Source organism: Sus scrofa, chromosome 13 (genome assembly GCF_054392235.1).
Source record: "Sus scrofa isolate SSC_HxYL_T2T_F1_AM1 chromosome 13, Sscrofa_HxYL_maternal_Yorkshire_Landrace_v2.0, whole genome shotgun sequence".
Lineage (NCBI taxonomy): Eukaryota > Metazoa > Chordata > Mammalia > Artiodactyla > Suidae > Sus > Sus scrofa.
The window spans coordinates 222,525,109-222,532,415 of NC_139395.1; positions in this window are offsets into that span (position 1 = coordinate 222,525,109).

Consider the following 7,307-nt stretch of genomic DNA (forward strand, 5'->3'; position numbering starts at 1 on the left):
TCAACAGGGACCCACTGGTGAGGGCATGGTGTCACATGAGCGAGTGGGCAGCTGTCCCAGGCCTGGCTGGGCCAGGTGGGCAGCAGTGGGGCAGATGGCAGTGCACAGAGATGCCAGGAGGGACACGGTGGCCATGGCTGCATGTGGACTGTCCCAGCTTGGAGGCTGGATCATGTCTGTGGACAAGGGAAGACCCAGAGGAGGGAGGTCTGGGGAGGGCTGGTGGGGGGAGGGCTGGTGGGGGGAGGGCCGGGCAGGGAGGGGGGAGCCCTCCCCACCAGCCCTGAGAGCTGGCACCTCCCCACCATCCCAGCTGCTGTCCCTGCTCCCATCCCCACAGGAGGAAGCAGGGCTGATGAAGTGTGGGGGTGACATGGGGGGACTGTGGCAGTGGTGGGGGTATGTTGGGGAACAGGGTGAATCCAGATGTCATAGATACCCTGCCCCTTGGTGTCCACACCCCCCAGCACCCCCGCAGCCATTAAGCACAGACGTGCCTGGCTCTCCTCTCAGCCCACAGCAGCCCTGGCACCACGGGGTAGCACCTCGGCATCTGGAGACCCCAGCCTCAGCAGAATCCCTCCACCGACAAGCCCACAGAGACCCAGCCCCGGACTCAGTGCTCCCACTGGCGGCCTGGTGGCCTCCACTGCACCCATGTCACTTCCCTCGAATTCAGGAAATGTCACTCAGGACTCGAGCCAGGGCCACGCGGCAGTTGGAGTCCCATCCGCGGTGCGCACGGAGGGAGGCGGTGGAGGGCTGTGTGTGCTGCAGCTCCAGGCCTGCCCGCTGTTGGCAGCCACGTCTGGTGGCCTTGTGCTCACCCAGCATTTTCAGCAGAGTGGGTGACCCGCAGAGATGGTCCGCCTTCAGAGGGGGCTGGCAGTGCTGGCTGAAGCCCCCGCGCTTTGCTTTGAGGTTCAGGAGCTGACCGTCCATCTTTCTGTCTGTCTTTCTATGGGGCTGGAAGCTGGTCTTGCTGGTCCAGCATCAACAGCATCCGGCTATGTACCCCCTGAGGCGTTTGTCCACCCAGAGGGGAAGCGGGCACCAGCCAGCGGTTACATTGGTACATCCGTCTGCAAAACACGGTTCCTGTGCCAGAGCGCCACCCACCGGGTGGCTCAGACCACAGATTTTATCTCCTCTCAGTCTGAGGTCCACTTTGTGCAGGAGGTCCACTTTGTGCAGGAGGTCCACTTTGTGCAGGGCTGGTTCCTCCCAAGGCCTCGCTCCCGCGTGTGTAGACGGCTGTCTTCTCCTGTGTCCTCACGTGGTCGTCCCTCTGTGTGTCCGTGTCCTGACGCCTCTCCTTTGTAGAACGCCAGTGCCCGTCGTCACAGCCTCTCTCCCAACACAGCCACGCTCGCAGGTGCTGCGGGCTGGGGCTTCTGCACCTGAATTCGGGGGTGGGACGGGGTGCACCGCCCTGGCCCGCCTCTAGTCAGGCTCCTCTGGGTTGGCCCAACCTTCTGTCCTTGGTCCTTCGTCAGTGTGAGCAAGAATCATGCCAAGTCCGTTCAGGGGGACCCTGGAATAGCATCACTCCTGCCATCTGAGCCGGCGGCATACGGACGTCCGCAGGCTAGGGGTCGAATCGGAGCCGCAGCTGCCGGCCTGCACCACAGCCACAGCAACGTGGGCCCCGAGCCTTGAACAGTGGTTAAGGATCCGGCATTGCCATGAGCTGTGGTGTAGGTGGCCGACACAGGTTCGGCCCTAAAAAGCAGCAACAACGCGAAGGGACGAGGGGACTCAGGCCTCAACAGGACCCTTCCTGAGGGCGGGCCAGGAGGTCAGCTACCGAGGCTGAGAATGGATCGTGGTTAGTTAGACTCTCAAAAACAAAGCAGGGCTGGACCTCCTGGCTCGCTGTCTGCTGGACTGAACGCAGCCTCACCCACCACGCCCTGTAACCCAGCTCTCGCCATCTGACTTAACCTGGAGCTGCCCGCACCGTCGGGGGAAGCCTCACCCCCTTAATTCGCACGGGACTCAGAGCCCCTCTGGGAGGTTGGTGTGGGCACTGCAGGCAGGGGTCCCACAGGGGTCCAGGGGACAGGGGCTCAGTGGGGACAAGGCCGCTGGGGCTCTGATGGCCACTCTGTGCCACCTGCAGCTTTTCCTGGCTCTAAGCTGCTGGATAAGTGACGCCCACAGCGGTGCACTCCACGTGGCCCTGCTGCACCCCCCCAGCCCTCTGACAGAGCCCCCGCCCCCCCCCCGCCAAGGAAACCCGTCCCACGCAGGCCGTGCATGATGCAGCCTAGTCTCGGGAAGACGCCTTGTTCTTGCGTGGCCGCCTCCCCACCCCCCAGGGCACGGCCCTCTTTGCAGGCCGCTGGCTGACTAGTCCCTCCAGATCCGCGTGGGGCGGAGGCCACCAACACTGCAGAACTGTGAGTACGACTCCGACAATGAAAGAAATATTCAGTATCCAAGGGACATTTTGAGAAATAATCACGGAGACTGAGACGTTACCCAGACAGCAAGAAGGATACCACAAGAGTTCCGACGTGGCTCCGTGGAAACGACCCCGACCTACATCCATGAGGACGCGGGTTTGATCCCTGGACTTGCTCAGTGGGTTAAGGATCCAGTGTTGCTGTGAGCTGCGGCTCGGATCTGGCATTGCTGTGGCCGTGGTGTAGGCCAGCGGCTATGGCTCTGATTCTGCCCCTACCGGGAACTTCCATATGCCTCAGGTGCAGCCTCCAAGAGACACACACACAAAAGAATGATAAAGCAACTCTGGTGAACAGATAGGGATTAAATTACATATATATATGTAAAATATATGTATACATGCACATAGTACGTATGTGTGTGTATATATATATATACATACACACAGTAGAACATCTGAGCATAATTTCGACTCCTTTAAAACTGCATTATTAATAGTCCACTGATTAGAAGTCTTATAAACAGTTGATTAACATATATTTTGTGTTATATGTATATCTACCTATATTTTATGCATTCATGACATATTTAGCTTTTTCTTATTTTTTTTGATATTTCTTTGCTGTGTGGTTCATCTGTGAGTTTTTTTAAATTATCGCAAATATCCAAATTTTTTTCCAATATATTTACTGAAAAAACTCAGCATAGGAGGTCCCTGGTGGTGCAGCAGGTTAAGGATCTGGCGTTGTCACTGCTGTGGCTTAGGTGGCAGCTGTGGCGTGGGTTCCATCTGTGGCTTGCAGGTGGACCTGCAGTTCAAACTCATGTTGTTCAAGGATCAACTGTATACGTGTACATATTTGGAAAGTGTACATTTATACATATATAAACATGTATGTGAGTACATGTGTATAAACGTGTGTCGCCTGCGCATGTGCACGGCACGTGTATGCCTGTATGTGGAGGGAAAGGCTGGAGAAGTCTGAAAAAACGACAGTGGCGTTAAAGCAAGGATTATAGATGATAAACTGTTCGGCCACTCTGACTAATGTTTAAACAACTTTAAGCGTATGATTTCCTGGAGTGCCCGTCGTGGCGCAGTGGTTAACAAATCCGACTGGATTCTGTCCCTGCGGGCTCAAGTCCCTGGCCTTGCTCAGTGGGTTAAGGAGCCGGTGTTGCCATGAGCTGTGGCGTAGGCCGGTGGCTACAGTTCCGACTAGACCCCTAGCCTGGGAACCTCCATATGCCACGGGAGCGGCCCTAGAAAAGGCAAAAAGACCAAAAAAAAAAAAAAGGAAGGTTTCCTAAAGACAGCTGCTTCCCGCCCTGTCCGCGCTGCGTGAGTGTGAGCGGAGGTGGGCAGGCCCGGGGTCGCGGTCCCTCCGCTGCGCGGGGCTTCCCTCCCCACCCCCCCTACCCCCCCCCCCCCCCCGCGCCGGGTGAGGACTAGCGGCACCTGTTCTCTGCGATGGGCTCCCTCATTCGCGGACTTGACTGCAGGGCGATGGGGGCAGTCCCGGACCCTCCAGCGCGGCGGGAGCCAAAGGGGCGCCCAGGAGGCGGGGCGGGGGGCGGACCTCCAGCCCCGCTGGCCCCGCCCCTCCCTGGTCCCCACCTGCCCCCGCCCCGCCGCCGCTCTGCACACCCCCCCCCCCCCCCCGCCCCGCACGCCCCTCTCCGTCCCTCCTCCCCCCACAGCCCTCTTCCCGAAGGTACCCTTTCCTGCAAGACCCTCCAGAGGGGGCTGGAGAGCGGCCATGCGGCCACAGGACAGCTGCCTCCACCTGAGTGCGTGCTGGACTCCCCCGCAGCAAAACGGAGAAGCGAGCCCCCCCCCACGCCAACCGAGACCACAGGGCTTTGGGGCTCTCCCAAGTTGCAGGGGGATGATGAAACCCAAGACCCAGCTCCCAGCCCAGTCTGTCCTGCTACCCCACCCCCACCCAGGAGCCATTCTGCACGCTCCCTGTCAACCCCCACCACCTCCCCGGGCAGGGTGCCCTCCCGAGTCTCCTCTCTGTACCTGGTGTGCTGCACCTGTGTCCTTGGTGCCCACGAGGCCCTGGCAGGCGACGAGGCCTGTGGTGGGAGCCCAGGATCTGTGGTTGATGTGTGGGGATCTGGGGTGCTTTTGCAGTCAGTGTAGACAACTGGGATGCGCCAGTTCAGGGCCAGGGTCCCCTGACATGCAAGCCAGTCTGCTTACTACGGTCTTTCAGATGAACCCCAGGTGTAAACACAGGACCTTCTGGCCAAGCGTTGAGGGGTCCTGAGGCCTCAGCCGAGGCGCCTGGTGGAGACCCCAGCTCTGTGAGTGGGGGAACCTCAGACAGCAGGAGAGGAGGGGGCAGGCTGGCTGAGGAGTGGAGCCCCACACCCCCTCCCTCACCCCAGCAGAGGCCAGGAGGGGGCAAGCAGAGCGTGTGGACCTGGCAATGCCACCAACAGTTGAGGCAGGGGCGCCACGTGGCAAGTGCATAGCGGGGTCACCACAGGCAGACGGCTGTGTGCAGGGCTCCACCTCTTCATTCAGCTCCGAGCCCCTCCAGACAAGAGACTGGGAGAGTCTTTTCTTGAATCTGACCAACCCAAAGGGATAGCAGTCCTCGAGTTACCCCCAAGTGACCCAGCAGGCTCACCTCACAACTAGACCCAACACCTGTCAAGTGGCCTGTGACATTCAGAATTTCTGCCTCTTAAGCACAGACAGCCAAGGGTTCCCAGACATGAAAGGAGGCTTCTAGAATGGCGGAGACCAAGACCAAGGGAAAGAAAGAAAGTGGGGTGGACAAAAACAGATGCAGAAAGGAGGCATGAAAGTGAAAAAAATCAAATAAAACTAGAAGATTCTTGGGGAGGTAGGCTCTGTATTCATGAAACAAGAATAAGACTCAGTTAAAAGGAACATTTCGAGAGCAACAACCATTCTTGGAAAGCAAAACCATGACAGCAGAAATGGAGAACTTTACACAAGGTTGGGATAGCAAAGCTAAATAAAGCTTTCTGAATGCAGAGTAAAAACGAGTCATAAAATAGGAAAAGAAAGCTAAGACTTTCCAGAAATAGAAAGTAAAGCTGTCTAGGCCATCAGCTGGGAGGTCCGAAGTGCATGTACCAGGAGTTGCAGAAAGAGTGACAGGAAAGACAGAGAGGGAGTCCTCAGGGGAGTAGTAGTGCAGGGACTTGTCCCAGAGAGGACACACGTGCTGTTGTGATCAAAAGTCCCAGAGTTGGATCCCTGCCCTCTCTGCATGCGGCTGCATCCTTCTGGAACAGTGGGTTAAGGATCTGGAATCGTCACTGCAGTGGCTCGGGTTGCTGCTCTGGCCAGGGCTGGTTCAATCCCTGGCCCAGGAACTTCCATGTGCCATGGCAGGGTGAAAAACAAACAAACAAAAGGACTGTTGGGCACATGGCTCGGATCGTTAGTGTCGAAAAATGAGACACATGCACACGGGGAGACCTTGACAAGGTTCCTTACTTCCGCAGAAGGGCACAGGCACTCCAAAAAGTGCACGCGCCAAACAAAGGACCCTCCTCTATTTCTCCCTAACGCAGGTGATGCACCTGTCCCCTTCCCATGGGTCAGGTCAGGGCGCACATGCTTCCCATTGGCTAATTTGAAACAGATTGTTACTGGGAGAAATGGGAAGGAGGTGGGGTCGCAGGAAGGCATTTCAGCAAAATGGAGTCACCAAGGTTTCCTTTGATGGAAAAGACATTATGTTACTTTCCACGGGACCCAGCATGTGTGGGCAGGGAGCTGGGAACAGACCCATGCAAGGCACTTCCTGTGGAAATTTACTGCCCCTGGGAGAGGAAGGTTCTGCAAGCTTCTAGGGAGGAACTATCGGGTCTTGTGCAAACAGTGAGGAATCGAGTGACTTTGATTTCTCACTAGCAATCCCGGAAGAAAGGAACGCTGGGAGACACCAAAATTCTGCAGGAAAATGACTTCTAGCCTGAATTTCTAGACATAGCAAGTCTTTCATCAAGTACCAGGGTGGAGTAAGACCAATTTCACACGTGCAGAAACGTGATGCCCTTTCTTAGGGAGCTCCTGGTGGACACGCCCCCCCCCCCAGATGAGGGAGGGTGACGTGGGGGCTGGTGGCCACGAGACTCAGCAGGGAGACAGATGGAGACAGAGATCCCAGGATGACAGCTGTGCACCTGATGGCGAGGGCCACTGCCCGCCAACCCCAAGGCAGGGGTGGGCTCCTGAGGGCACAGACAATTCCAAGTGGGCTGTCTTCCCCCAGAACCCCTGCAGCCCTCCCGTCTTCTCAACCTGAGGCCAGAAGGTCAGTCGAGCGCCCAGATTCTTACCCGTGCCTGACTTGGTACACGCGGAAGTGATGAGGTCCCTCTTTCCCTTCTGTCAAAATGTAAGAAACATCTGTTGTTACTCATGATAAGAACTCTTAGCAAAGTCCACCTCTCGGCCAAGTGTGAGTGTACGCTACGGAGTGAGTAACTCCTGGCACCGGCTGGACGGCTGGCTCTGGGACGCGCTCAATTTCTGCAGAACAGAAATTCTCTCTCTCCAACACCTCCCACTTGCTCTCCCCCTACAGTGGAATAGTTTTAGGTAAACTTCGTATTAGAATGTAACATATATAAAGAACAAATATAACACACGCAAAGCCCAACTCATAGCCTTGCTGAATTTTCCTAAGGCAAACACACCTGTGTCACCGCTCAGCTCAAGAAACAGAACACACCCGCTGCATCCCCACCAGCCTCCTAGTGGGCCCCACCCACTGCCAGCCCTGGGTCAGGATGGGTGCCTTTCCTTGCAGCCCCCAATCTGGCTCACGGGTACCCTCCCGCCAGTGACCAGGCTTATGGAGAGCAGGGGTCAAATGTGTTCCTGTGACTGCGCAGGCTCCCCA